The 15,009-nt window shown below is 40.6% G+C and overlaps 1 protein-coding gene across 4 annotated transcripts in view; it reads left to right on the forward strand.

The window, feature by feature from the left end:
• The first annotated feature begins 2,709 nt into the window (after window positions 1-2,709).
• The window catches only part of HS3ST5 (heparan sulfate-glucosamine 3-sulfotransferase 5), a 182,608-nt gene continuing 170,308 nt past the window's right edge, over window positions 2,710-15,009 (forward strand). Inside the window, exon 1 of one of the 4 annotated variants that reach the window (XM_015858784.2) lies at window positions 2,710-3,061. The gene's annotated coding sequence lies outside the window, so the exon portion shown is untranslated. Of the gene's footprint in view, window positions 3,062-3,721; window positions 3,940-4,089; window positions 4,241-15,009 lie in introns of those variants that run through there. The other 3 variants (XM_015858786.2, XM_015858782.2, XM_015858783.2) reach the window with 3 other exon arrangements.

Consider the following 15,009-nt stretch of genomic DNA (forward strand, 5'->3'; position numbering starts at 1 on the left):
TAAAGTAATGGCTCCTTAAAATAATGACCACATTTTTTGTTCAACGTAATGGTCTGGAAGCTTGAATAGCCAGGACCATTATGAATCTAAATCAACTAGTCCCACACAACATATGCAATCTGATGCCCTTTACCTCTCCAATATGACAATGGACCACTCTCAAGGAGAAAAAACACTTTCAGACTTAGCGAAAAAAAACCACAGTGAAAAGCAACGAGCAAAACTATCTTCAGGAGTGATATGATTTCATTTATTTTTGATCTACTGATGACTACACTTGCCACAATAGGTTGAAATTTGGCCTAAATTTAACAGTTTTAAAGCACAGATTTACATCTTTTCCCCATCATAAACATCTGCTCTTGAAGTCAGGCATTCTGCTGCACTCAAAACATCCTGCTGATGTACCAGTCACTTCTTGATTTTGCTACTGATATTAATGAAAATGAGATCAAGACTTCTTGCATTAAATCATGAAGTAGGCAGCAAAGAGTCTCAGGCCATTTTCTTTCTTCAGGCTAAGGCAGTACAGTGGCAGATGACCATGTCTGAGGCATTGATCTGGGTGCCAAACAAACAAACAAACAAAACAAACCAAACAACACTAACATCCCTAAAATCTTCCTGCTCAGGGAATTCAAAGAACCTCTAATAAAGTGAATCTCACCAACTTAGAATTTTTAGAATTTCCCAGAGTTTCATGCCTGTTTTGAGAGGACTTTTTGTATGCCACAAGTAGCAATTTAGAAAATAACCTGTAGAGGTTTCTGAGAGGATGTAGGTATTACCTTACAATTCTCACCCACTAATGAGCAATGGGAACTGTTTTACATAACAACCTGGCCACAAGCAAGAACACAAACATCTTTCTTGCTATCGCCTTCTCCAAATGATATGGTATTTTATTTCCAGGCCCAGTTTCCCCTGTAATGCACCAGCTTCTCATATTCACTGCCTTCAGTGGTGCTTCACAACCAGGAAAGAGTGTGATGCACAACTGCCTTTTGGCATTAAAGCGGTGCTTTTCCCTCTGGAAAAGCATCCTGTGGTATCATACTCCCAAATACAAACATCTCTAGCAGCTATCAAACCTCCAAACAAGTAAGCAGTTCTTCCCTAAGCATCTTCTTGTATTCACTGCCTTCACCCTAGCCTTATTCCCCAGCACCTTTCCCATCTTTCAATGCCAGATGCTCATGGTATCAGTCTCCTTTTTGCACATATTTCATTCCCAGATTAGACAGCTTTGTTAATCAAGGACAGATTTAACTTCTCTGAACGCACACAACACTCTGAACAAATAGTTTTGCACATGGCATTTACAACCACACCTTAATGTCACAATGTCTTCTGAAGAAGAAAGAATTACTTCATTTTTATTTTATTTTTTTTTCCAGAAATGTAGCAGTGTTAACTGAGTTTCTTGTGTAAAGAATGAAGTGTGAGGTATAGCTTTCATACTGTTTCTGTATCAGTGATTCTATGACTTCTCCACTTTTTTTTTTATATAGCTCTCAGCAGGTAGTTGATAGCTCTGCTTTTAGCTCTGCTTCTTTTATATACTTATTTTCTATACATTTATATATATTTAACCTGATTCTGAAGTTCATTATTTATATAATGGGTATATACATACACAACATGTGCATGTGCACACATCTTTCTGTATAACTCCAGAAAATGTATTTGGATTAAAAAGCATACATACATATATATATATATATATATATATATAAATACACTCATTTATGTATTTCAGATATAAAGAATAAGGAAAAGAAGAGCCCTATATCCATTTTTTCACATTCTGATTGTGATTTGCTGGGCTTTGCTTGGTTTCCTTCTGCAAAGAAAACTTTATCTCCCATAGTGTAAAGAAGTAAGTAATTAAATGGAGACTGCAAAATTCAAAAGGCTTGCTTACAAAGTATGACATCTTCGTGTGCTGATGTCGCCCTTTGTGTATATTACCTTGAGCATAGGTGGATGTTTTTAATCCAGAAAACAAGCGTGAAGTAGTAGAAAAACCGTGTATTTCATTCTAACCTCTTTTGCTATTGAAGGTCCCTTTTTTAATTGCAACAGGAGAGAGTGGAGTTTACTATGAAAACCAAATGACTTGCCTTTAGGATACAAGAATTTGATCGGGTGGTATTGTTTCTGCCAACAATGAGCTAAGGAGGTTAATGGATCACAGGTCTGGCAAGCAGCCACACTACCTCTGGCTCAATACATTAAGCTGCGTGATCTGGGCTGAGGTTTGGCAATAGTTGTGCTTTTTTATATTTATTTATTTATTTGTTTATTCATTAAATCAGGGCGTGAGATGTTGGTAAATAAAAGTTTGATTTTCTCCAGTCTTTTCCCGAAAACACCATCACTTCTCACAGCTGGAAGAGAGAGGGAAGGCAGCAGCGGCCTCCCGTGCTCGAAGGGGCCCTGCGCAGTCGGACACAAGCAAGGACGCCGTTGCGCTTCGGGGTCCGCTCCGCGACAGCGCAGCCTGCAGCCTGCAGGGGACGGAGGCTGCGCAGCCTCCACGGGCATCCCAAGGTAGAGGTCGAGTGTCCGCACCCCATAGCAGACTTCGCTTGCCAACTCAGAAACCACCACCTGAAACCACCTCTCCAACAAGACGCGGGGGCTTGGGGATTGGGGGGATGCGGAGGGATTTTTTTTGTTTGATATTTGAGACAGAGAAAGATTGAGGCAGAGAACTATGGCCAGAAAAGAACGTCGCATCAAAAGTATATAGCTCCCCCTCTCCCATCTTGCATGCTTCTTGGGTGCGCTGAAGGAAGCGGCAAGCAGCAGCGGCAGCGTTACGATGCGAATCACAAAGCGAGCAACTTTCACTGCCGCTGTGGCTATTTTAGATTTCTATCCTGAGAACGGGCTTTTTTTGGTGCGTGATGCCTTCCCCCCAACCCTTTCCATACGACTGTTAGAAATCTGCCCTCCCTCCCTCCCTTCTCTCCGGCTCTCCGCCTTCCCCCCAAGAAACGATAACGCCGCACCATCCTCGCTCCGCTCCCGGCATCTCACGGCGCACCGCCAGGAGGTGAGCTGAGCGGGGCGTTTGCAGGCGTGAGCAGGGAGCACCGCACAGCTGCCCGGCTGAGGCGGGCCCTCGCTGCCGCTTACTGATATCGCCGCAGCTGCGGAACGGGGAACGGGGCCCGCGGCATCTCCCACCCGTAAGCCGCGGCGGCAGCAGCATCCCCAGGAACCCGGCCGCTGCCCACCGGGCGCGGAGGGCCCTGCGCCGCACCTGCCTCGGCGGGCAGAGAGGGAGGAGAGAAGGAGGGAAGGAGGGAGGGAGGAAGGGAGGGATGGAAAGAGGGAGGGAGGCTCCTCCGAGCGCGGGGAGAGGCTCCGGCGCTCTGTTGGGCGCTACCGGCAGCTGCTGCCGTGCTGCACCGCGGGCGGTGGCGGCTCCCGGAACCGCAGCTTTGGGGCTTGGAGCTCAGACGGGAAGTAGAGCAGAGTTTCGCTGCTCGCTCTTTTCTTTTTGCTTTTCTTTTTTTCTTTTTTTTTCTTTTTGGTGACTGACCTTTTTTATTATCGTTCTTTTTAATCCCTTCTCCCGCTCCTCCCGACTGCGGTGCGTGTGCCACCCGGGGAGGATGCGCGCCTCCCCCAGCCCCTTCCCCGGCAGCTCCCTCCGCGGCGGCGGGGCGCGGGGGGTCGCGGGGGGCCGCGGGGCTGGGGGCGCCCTGGGCCGCACCTGTCCGCGCCGCGCTGAGCCCCCCGCACTCCGCCGCCGCTCCCCGCCGCCCCTCGGTGCCTGAGTGTCCGGCACCCCACTGCACACACGCCCGCAGGCGCTCACGCACTGACTTGCAGCACTGCCCAGGCTGCCGAGCAGCGCCTCCAGCAGCCCCCTCACTCCTTCCCATCTCCTCCCTCGCTCCCGCCCGCTGCTCCGGAGGATGCCCGGTGAGTAGCTGCGAAGACCAGCACCTCTGCCGGTGCGTGATCTCACGGGTTAGGGACCGCTTTATAATGCTGCTGCCGGCCGGAGAAGGAGGCGGGGGGAGCAGGGGGTGGCGAGGGGAGGGGAGATGACAGCGATCCGGGGCGGGAGGCGGCGGGGCCGGCCGGGTGCTGCTCAGAAGGACTTTGAGCTTCGCGGCCGGGGCTTGGATGTGGGCGCCAAGGGACCGGGTCCAGGCACCGCGGCAGGTATCGGGGAGGGTGCTCCTCGCCTGCGTGGCCGGGTGCAGCCTGCGGCACGGCGGTGAGTACGGGGCTACGCGCCGAGCAGGGTCCCCCGGGGACGGGCGGGAGGCGGAGGGTGCGCGCCTGTGCTAGGGCTCCTCGGGGGCGGCTCCGCTCTGCGCTGCTCCGCTGCGTACTAGGGATGGTGTTCTGCTCTTCCCCTTCGGATTTGGAAGTATCCCGGGGGACTGCCGGGGTTCGGAGAGGCGGGCGGTGAGGGGGCTCTACCGTGCACTCACCTGAGTAGTGGAGCGGCCAGGTGCCCGCTGCGCGTCCTGGCTGCGCCCTCCCGTGCGCTTCCCTGGGCTTCCATTCGTCCCTCAGTGAAGGGTTGATGCTTGCAAAGTGTTTGCTGTCGGATTAGCGCGTGGCTGTGCTAACTCCTCGCAGGCTGGGGCTCAACTCCGATGCCGAGTGTCGGAGGCACCGGGGCGCTGGGCTTTGTGTTCTCCTGCGCTGCCGGGAGTGAGTTGTGGGAAACACACCGAAAAGCTGGTTAGTGTCGGAGGTTTTGCAGTGGAACTGCCAAAATGTGTAAATGGTTGTCATGCTTTCAACTTTGACAGTGACATTTTTTTCTCACTGTGTTTTGCAACCTGAGTATGATCATTGGTAAAACTCCCATTGACTTCAGAGGAAGAGTGTTTTGCCAATGCAGAATACATCTGAAAGGTAAAGGGACTGGGCAGAAAGCGGTGAGACAGCAAAGTGAGAGAGATGTGTCAAAGAAACTTCATTTTGAAAAGACAGCCTTTTAACCAAGGAAATTTAGCTTCAGTCTATCAAAAATATCTGCTGGATTTTCATTCCTACTTTGCAGTGGACAGTTATCAATCAGACTGATTTCTTGACATCTTTGTCACAAAGGTGAACCGAAGTCCATTGTTTTACCCACATACATTACAGAATATCACCTGATTCATATTTTACACCTTTCTGGTGTTGTGCATATTTTTTCTTACTAAGAAGTTTGAAGTGAGAGAAACTGGACCCAAAGCCTGCTGGGGCTGTTGGATGGGCTCCTGTTGACTTAATAGGCCCACAGATCAGGCCCAGAAAAATTTGACAGAGGAGTAATGGGAGAGATGTAGTGCAGTTTGTAAGGAAAGGTGTTGTGTAAGCATTTAACTCATGAACAGCCAGAAAAGAGAATAAATCTAAATGTGTGTAAAATCCTGTTCAGTTTTTAAGAACTCTTTCACAACACAGATACAAATAAGAAATAACTCTTCTGATCAATAATTAAAATGCCCGTATTCACATACACTACAAAGGACATTTTATGAAAAATAATCTAATAGCAAATGGAAGTTCTAGTTCACAGAACACCCTGTGTTCACTGCAGCATTTAGATTGGGAGCAACCAGATGCATAGTAAAACACCAAATATTGATATTCAAATGGCACAGCTGTCCTTATTCCTGTAACCTGAGTAGCCACTTCCAGGTGGTTGGAATGTCTTTCAAAAGAAATTTTGAAGGCACGTTTTTCATTTTTTTTTTTATTATCAGATCTGAGCGATGAAAGAACCCCCAAAATATTGCATGTCTCCAACTGTCAAGGATCAGAATCATGCCCATACCTCATGAAGACTGTGGTTACTACATTGTGATAAACAAGTGTTTGATAAGAAAAAAAAACCAACACAAAACAACACTCTTAGTTGAGGTCCAATAATATTTCTCTTCTAAGCTCAGGTGTGTGTTAATAGGCAAGGGTAGAAAGAAGTCTGAGATCTTGCATCTCTCCTTCACTTTTGTTAGTTGGATATCTGGAAGAAATGAAATTGAAACAATCACTGCCAAATTGTGAACAGATTAAGATGTTCATTTTACAAAGGAAATAAAGAACAACAAAAACACCTCTGGAATGGACAAGTGCTTCATGGTTATTTATTTCTCCTTTTGGAATTACATAGCGAGGAAGAAACTTCTTTTCTAAATGTCATGCTATTGATTCCTTTCTAATTTCTCTGAATTCAAATGTGTCCTTTACCACCTATGAAGGAGCAGTGTACATGTTTTACAGGATGTTATGTGGAGAAAATTTTACTTTATTTTTGTAGCCTCCTGTCTCTATCTGCTATTTACTAGAACACTGTAATGCCACAATCTTTTTTTTTTTTTTCCTGATAATAATTCAACTTCAAGTCAAATGTGAAGAATATGATTATTTCCATAGGAAGAGTTCTGGACTGTTTGTTTGTTTAAGATCCAAAGCTACGCTTAATCCTGTTAGCATGTTTGGATGAGGAGATTCAGTAGTTCATAAAATGAGGTAATTATTTGAGTAAGTCTTCAAATTTGTCTTGAGAGCCATTGGTGTGAAACTCTGTGTTCTTTTCATTTTGATGTTTCAGTTCTTCCTCCTCATATGTGCATGTGGAAACACAGCCCGATGTTCTTGTGGGCAGCATCTCCAAAATGGAATATTAGGCTTTTTAGTCTTACCTGTAGGTGAACAGCACACAAAATTTGATTGTATATAGTAGGGTTGAAGCAAATAAGAGAATCTCCTGGAGATAATTCTGATCTCCATTACTCATCTTTACAAACCTCATTCTGTTTTGAGAAATAAGTGCTGTTTATCTTAATTCAGATATTTCTTTTACTAGGCTGCTGCAAATTTGCTGTCCCTGCCCTGACTCTGACAAACATTTATGGCATTGTATTACCACTTTATTATGTGAATGTTCACAGGTGTCTACAGCTCTCAGTGTTCATGGAAACAATCTTAGTAAGATTACTGAAAGCTGCTTTTGTGATTATTATGCCCTTGAAAAACTTTTCAAAATAAATTTCACTGTTTCTTAATGCTAGAAGACATTCTCCATACAGTTTATTTAGGACAATATTCTTCTACAATTAAGAACAAAAGCCTCCTCTGTAGCACAAATCAATCAAAATATTGGGTTTAGGTTATACATTGTACATATGGAACCTGGCATGTGAAGCAGATGGTATGTAAAATTATGCACAGCGTGTCTGGAAAGCCATACAATATCTAAATGCGGTGCAGCAGAACAAGGAAATAGTGTCGTATGGAACTTAAAATATCAGATACTGGCCTATGTCTAGTCTCAACTGCACTTCGTTTGTGCGTGTGTGTGTGTGTGTGCGTGTGCCCACTTGTTTGATTTTCTCTTACTCCATTCAGGACCTTCACTTCATAATACAATCTTCCCTAGAAAAACATTCATTCTGAAATGATATGCTTCTGGCTAAATGAATGAAGATGAAATCAGAAGGAAAACTAATTTGGTTTAGTTTTGGTTCAGAGCAATACTGCATGCAAATTTAAAAAGTCATCAAAAACAGAAGGAAAAGTAAGGAAAATAGCCAAACACTGTTAACAGGATGGTGTTCTTCTGTATTTATGCATTTGATTTGTCCAGTCCAGTAATCGTATTCAATAACAGTTTTGGCTTGTTGCAGAAGCACCACATCTTTCACCTCTCAAGTATTATAAGATTGTTTGCAGGTTTCTTCCTGAGAAAACAAATACTGTGCGTCATAAACATAATAAGATGAAATGATCATTGCAGAAGGGTTCATATCATGAAAACAAATAAATATTAGTCTTGAAGCATTTGCTGACTTCAGAGGGACTGAATCACACATGAAAGAGTTTCGTTGGACACAGATACTTTCCTGATCAATGACCATGAAAAGTAATAGTTCTTCAAAGCTTGTAGAAGTTTTTAAGTGTGCGCCTATGAGATATGGTCATTCATGCAGCTTTTTTAACTTACAGGGGAAAAGCTTGAAAAATATCTTCTTTTTAAAAAAAATCCAAATGATCTTTTATAGACTAGATGTGAAGGATGAAGTTCATAGTGAAAGACTGCTATAAAGTGAACTTTAGATATAATAACCTAATATTACATCAGGTCAACTTTACTAGCCAATTTTATGAGATCTACCAATTTTTCAGGGAAGTGTGTAGAAAGAATGCCCCACATTTAAACTGTTCAATATCTCCAAACATTTTTAATGTTTTTAAGGCACATGTGTCAGTATAGAATGTCTCATACTACAAAAATAATAATTAAAAAAGACCAGCAAATCCTGCTACTTTTCATGCTCTGGCATTGTTAGTTCTCACGCATCTTGCTCATAGCAATGTTGCGTGAGAAAATACAGCTCTCTGTCTGGGAGATTAAAGTAGTACTTTTGCCCTGATATGTCACAGAACAGTGTCTATTAATCCATTTCTCTTTTGGAGCTGAAAAAGCATTTATCCATTTAAATCACTCTAACACAATCTTGTATTAAATTACCTTGAAAAATCTTGACTGCACGCAGTTGCTTGAGTCTCCAATGGACTTTCACAAATAAAACTGTTAGATGGTATTACAGCAGACAGACATTCAGAGTCTAACATGAGATGACAGGAATCTGCATTCAAGCACAAATTGCTTAAAAATGTCTCTGGATATCAAAAGTGATTGGTGGAAGGGCATCCTGCATAAATTTATAATCAATTTATAAGTAAGTGCAATTTATCGTTAAACATACAAAGAAAATTATAATATTGGTGGATTCATCGTATGCAAAATCAGGTGGAAACTCAGCCAGTGCATACAGGATTTGTCCTTCGCAGTAGTTTGTTTAGCAGTACGTTTAGCTTGTTCAGCAGTACGTTAACTTTCTACACGAGCTGACTTTCCACTTACATCAAAACCTCCCTTTGCAACTTGGCATTGCTACTATGATGGCAGCATTTGAAAACTGGCATCCTATGGGAAGTGAATCATTTTATATCAGTGGAAACAGGCTTACTCTCCAACCTGGATTCTGTGCAGACAGGTTTGATTTCCTTAGCAGATACTATTACAGCATGTATGTTTTTTGCCAGAAATGCAGATAAAACTGAGTTTGGTAAAGATGTAGCTGAACATAGAAACAAAGTTGGAGTTAGTGGAGATGCTGCAAATTGAAGTCAATCATTTGAATCAAGAACCAAAAGGATGTGGGGCTTATGTTTGTTTGGTTTTGTGTAGTTAGTTTTGTTTTGTTTTTAAGAGAGGAAAAAGGTTTTCTTTCATGAAAAATCCATTAGATAGAAGTAAAACATAAGCAAAATATCAAATCGAGGTTAAAAATAAGATTACAAAAGTAAAGTTACCTAGCGTGTTCCTTCCACTGGAAAGGTAACTAAAGCAGGTAGGTTGGGAGCTTCAAAAGAAGACAAAAGCCAGAAAATAACCATTTCCCACTTTGGAAATCCAGGTGGACCCAGCAGATTTTATGAGTATCTGCATACATGTTCATCTGAGTATAAAAATTTTTAGATAACTTTTTTCCTTTTAAAATCAAAATATATATGGTTCTCTGCTTTGTTACTGTCTGGTTTCACCATCTCTAGAAGGGATTTGCTGATTGTTCTTCCTTTCTGACCATGAAGATAAGAAGGAAGATGTGACAGCACAATAAATAGCTGAGAGTGGTTAAACTGTTTCCTGAAGGTAAAACAGCAGGATCCAATGGTTCTCCTGCAGAACATTTTAAACCCTTGGCTATAAATAATATCTGGCACTGCCAAAAAAAAAAAAAAAAAAAAAAAAGTAACTGAATCCTGAAAAAGGAGAAAACAAAATCAGTCTTTGGTGTCTGAAGTCAGTGTTGCACTATACCCTAAACACCATAAAATGGAAAGATGGTTTGCCAGCTACAGGCTAGTGTCATGTAAAATCATGGTCAATTTCTTCCTGTTAAGACTTTAAAAAATGACTATAATCTTATGCTTGAGAGCAAGTATCATCACTGGATGTAGAGCAGAGGAGTATGGAAACCAGTACAGGAAATAGAGATGCCAATTCTAGTAACAGTTTATAATTCTGAGAAAATAACTGACTGGATTGAACAGTAGGATTTGAGGAAAATGATTTTGCATAATTTGCTATTGACACACCTTTGCTCCATATGCACTTCCATGTCAGATGCCATTTTGTCAGACTGCCATCTGTCACATGGCAACAAAGTGTAATGGAGTGTTGCCCAGAAGGTTCAATCTCTACTGCCATACCACCAGCATCCACTTCAGGTGGTGTGGGCCAATATAACAAAATAGGTATTACGGTATTGCTTTTGGAGCAGACTCTGTAGAATCAGAAGCTCTCAATTTACAAATACCAAATAATTCTTGTTAAAATTGACATTGATATCTCTTCTTTTAGTGTCATGTAGTGGTTGCTAACCTAAAAATGAAATGTGCTTCCTTGAGATACAGTCAAACTACTAGGGGCTTCAGAAGGTAAATTGTATTGCAAAAAATGAAATGCAACTCAGATCTGCCAAAGATCTTGGAGCCATTGCTTCCTTCTCATAGTTGCCTTCCCAGCAGCTCCTTAATGACTGCTAGGCAGGTAGATCCTGGTAAAAATAAATTAGCAACAATTTCCTCTTATGTATCAGACCTACAGTTCTGTAACTGCGTTGGCTTGTCTCCCAGAGGCTAACAAAGAGGCTGTTTACAGTGCAGTTGCTTGGAGAGACATTTTCAGACACCTCTGCTTTACACAACTTAATGGCAAGAAACAACAAAGAGTGAATTTGATGACACAAGTCTTGCTTACCAGCATAATTGTAATGCATAAATTATTCTAACATAAATGAATTTTAAAAGATTTTTCTCTTGTTCAGATTTGTTAACTTTCTTCTTTGACAACAAAGCTTTCTAAGCTTTCTGTGTTTTGTTCCAGAACCAAAGTAGTCTATATATATCCTCAAGACATGTCTATCTTTTTCCTTTTTTCTTCTGCTTTTCTTAATGGAGAGGTAGAGAAAAATTTCAGTGAGAAATAATAATAAGTAAAAAATATATATATAAAATTTTAATGCTTCCAAACAATTTCTTTTACATATAGTAAAAATGCCTTCTTAGTCTTGCATTATTGTTTAAATGCTTTGAAACTAATCCATATTAAATTGAAAAGTATGTCACTTCATACTGTCTCTTCAGATTAGTTTAGTCATTTCTTTTGCAAAAATCTTGAAAATATTTTAGTCAGCTGTCAAAATTTCATATTTTTTTTCAAGAATAACTTCCTTGAAATTAAAGTTGTTTGTAGAAAAGGTGATGTTTTGTATGCTTTTTTTTTTCCAGCTGTAAAACTGTTTTTTTATTTAAAAAAAAAAAACAAAACTTGAAAAAATATCCACACACAAAATGATAACAGACTTTTGATTTGTCCCTAAACAAAATCTTTTTTCAGCTTCTTTCTGTAACTTCCAAGAAGAATTTCCAAGATGCCAAATAGTTTTTCTGGTGAGCAGAATATTTCTTACCCAGATGTAGAGAACATTGTTGAGTAGATCATATTCTTTTGTCTAGTGGATCACATGGAATAGCTGAAGAGGTAACCAGATGCTTTCTTACATCAACCCTAGGTCATATTTTGAGGAAAACTTCATGTGATAACAGAAAGAATGCAGCAAGAAATTGTGTGGTTAGGTTGTTGCATTTAAAAAAAAAAAAAAAATCATTTATTTGTCTTGATTTTATTTATTTATTTATTGCCATAAAGAAAGAAAACTGTGAGTGGGAAATCAGGTGTGACTTTCTAACGACTCTAAGAGGGCAATGTCCTCTGACCAAACTGCATTTATGCTTGGAATATAGATGTTAAAAGACATTTAGTAGCCAGTTGGAAAGAAATCCAATTTGCCTCGCCTACTGATTCAAGATTTTCAGTTTAATATGCGTTGCTTATGTGAGTTGACATCTTATCAGTTAGTCTTGCTCATGAACAAGACAGTTTGCCTCTGGACTGGGATGTATATCAGCACCAGTGCACTGGATCAATATGGAACGCACAGCATGGAGACACAGCACAATACCCAGCACAGTGGTAAGCAGAAGCTGGCCACTCACTTCTGTTTATCCCCCAGGGACACAAGAGAGCAGATTAGTTAGAGTTTGCCTCTTTTACTCCAGTAATAATGAAACCTTAATTGGCAAAGTTAGCCTCAGTGTGTTGTTGATTAGAAGAGTGATTTTTTGTGGTTGTTTTTTTGTTTTGTTTTGTTTTGTTTTGTTTCCTATTGCATCTGAATTTCTGCTCTTTGCCTATATTTTTATGAGTGAAGTGAATAATGCAAGGCATTTCTCTAGCCTTGATGCCAGCTGAAGATGGCCACTTCCATATGGTTAGCTCTTGTAGCCTCCAGAGCACAGGCTACAGTTAACCTGCCCCCGGGGAGCCGTCCTGGTCTGTGCTCATGCCCTGGCCACAACTGGGAAGCCCTTGGGAAGTGGCTGGTCAAGCAGGCAAGATCTAAATGTGTGCCAGGGACTGCCCTGAAAATTTTACACTTTAGAAAAAGGTAGTTCCAGGGCATGGATTTATGCCCTAGTAGTATTTAATTAACTTGCATAGTTGTAGCCTTGATAGTATTTAGGTCAGTACTATGGCTCCATTTACATACACGATGTTTATTCACTTTTCTCTTTTGGAATGAGCTCTGGTGGTTTAAATAATACTACACCACAGCATGATGTTTTCATAAATTGCTTTAAACGAGCTTAATATTTGTTTGCAAACAGTCATTAACTATGGTATATACAAGAGGTTTCTGAAAGTACCAGAAGATTTAAATGGTCTAAAAAGATTTAAGAAGTGATAGCTAGTTTTCTACATGGTTTCTGTTTATAGTTATTGTTTTTTCATTAATGTCTGAGGTCAGTCTGTACAGAAATCACTATTAAAGGAAGGCTATTGTCCATTTACAGGGCATTTGTTTTTAGAAGTTTGTAAAGCACTGAAAAATCTGTTTTAGCAAACTAAGAGTGCAAACAAAGTTTTCTCAAAGATTCATTTCTAACATTTACCAGAGAATGCAGAACACAAATATCCTTGTTTTTTAGAATATTCAGTATTCCTGTCAGAAAAAATTGTAACAATTTAGTGTAGAATTCCAGAAAGCTGATTCTTTGAAGCTTTAAAATACAGACACCCTCAGTTAACAGTGAACAATTAGGCTTACATGAGGCACTTTGATAAACCTATAATAAGTAATTGCATGAAAGTGAATTAATTGAATAACAAAATTAACACATTAGTTAACTTAGGAGAAACAACACGTACATTTATACTAATTCCTATCATAGTTTTTCATTTCTTGGTGTTTAACATCATTTTTGCATGTTTTGCAGCACATACAAGTAATTTTCTCAGCTTCTTCATGTTTTACTGTTGAGCTTTAGCAAAATTTTATGACTGTTTCACCGATGCAGTATTGCACAACCTCAAAAATATTGAAATCTATCTGGTTGTGGTTAAATCAATTGTGGTTAAATCATGTCATACGTGAAGTCCAGGAGACATTCTGCTTCTTACTATTAATCTTTCAGTACCATATTTGTGGTACATGGATTACATATATAAATTACAGCGCTCTTGGGGAAAAGTTCCCTAATATAGAGGCCTCCAACCACTACAATCCCAGGTGTGTGCTAATACAGAATCTCAGGGTCATTAGATCCCAGTGCTTCTCTGTTAGGGCTCCTGGAACTGCACTAATGTGATACCTTTGGTTATTTGGACTTGGGAAAATGAATGAACCTAAAACTTTTAGTCATTTCTCTCTCTAAGTGATGCTTCTAGTACTTTGTCTCTCTGTGGAGTTTTGAGGAGTCTTTACTCACCTCTGTGTTAGTACATATATAAAGAATCTGATCAACTCAGCCTACAAAAATCTGGATCTTAATCTAACAGACAATAGTCAAATATCAGTTGCAGTTTTCAGTAGAAGCTATTTGGCCCGACCTACAAAGAAGTGACAGTTTTGGGGGGAAAACTTCAAACTTAATGAAGTGTATTAAGATTTTAATATGAGCTTTGGTTTAGAAGTCATCATGATATATAAATCACTTACTTTACCTTCCTACTGTAATCAGCAACTTCCCTAAAATCCTTTGTACTTGAAAAGTCATGTGTAATATACAATTCCATATACGTATTTAAAAATTAATGCATAGTGATAGATACTGTAAAATTTCTGGCAAAGGTCTGAAAAAGATACTGTGTGATTATGTATGACACATATTTTACACACTTGCACCAAAACATGAATGCATTTTATCAGTAAGTATGGGATCTAATGATTAAGAAGAAATGAGTGTATTCTAAAAAGATTAACTTGTTTATCACTGATTCTTTAAAATGAATAGTTAAAAAGATAGCTGCCCAGCTGGCCTGCAGTTTTGTCAATGTGTATCTGAGGCCTGTCTTGTAATTCACGTTCTAAAGGGAATCTCACCCCTGATATCTTGCTATAAGGCCCCTGGTATGCTGGTTTTTCTATTTTCTCCCATCAAGTGGGATCTACAAGGGAGGATCATCAGCTCCCAGCTGATGACTACAGGTCATGCAGTCCAGGGTAAGAGGAACCTGTAATCTCAAGCTGGGGCAGACCCAGATTTTACCACATTTAAATTTGTTTTTTAGGTATATGTCTCAAAGATGAGGCAGGCCTTTGCATCCAGGTCATTTTTTGAAAAGAGCTGCAAAATTACATTGTAGCACTGAAAATCTCTCTGCAGTCTGAACTGATCTTAAAACACTGCCAGTTGTGGCATTAGTGTGTCTATTAAGTGTTTCAGCCTACATTATAAAGGTATTTTGGACAGATGTTGGGTTGAGACATCCAGGGAGAAAGATCATGCATGACACACATGTTGACAATGTGGTACTGATGCCAACATCTTCCCACAAGCTATCAGACGGTGCACGTTCCTTCTGAAAAAGCAGCTGTCACTTTGGCCAAAACAGTTCCTTCCTCTCAG

This window comes from Coturnix japonica, chromosome 3 (assembly GCF_001577835.2).
Source record: "Coturnix japonica isolate 7356 chromosome 3, Coturnix japonica 2.1, whole genome shotgun sequence".
Lineage (NCBI taxonomy): Eukaryota > Metazoa > Chordata > Aves > Galliformes > Phasianidae > Coturnix > Coturnix japonica.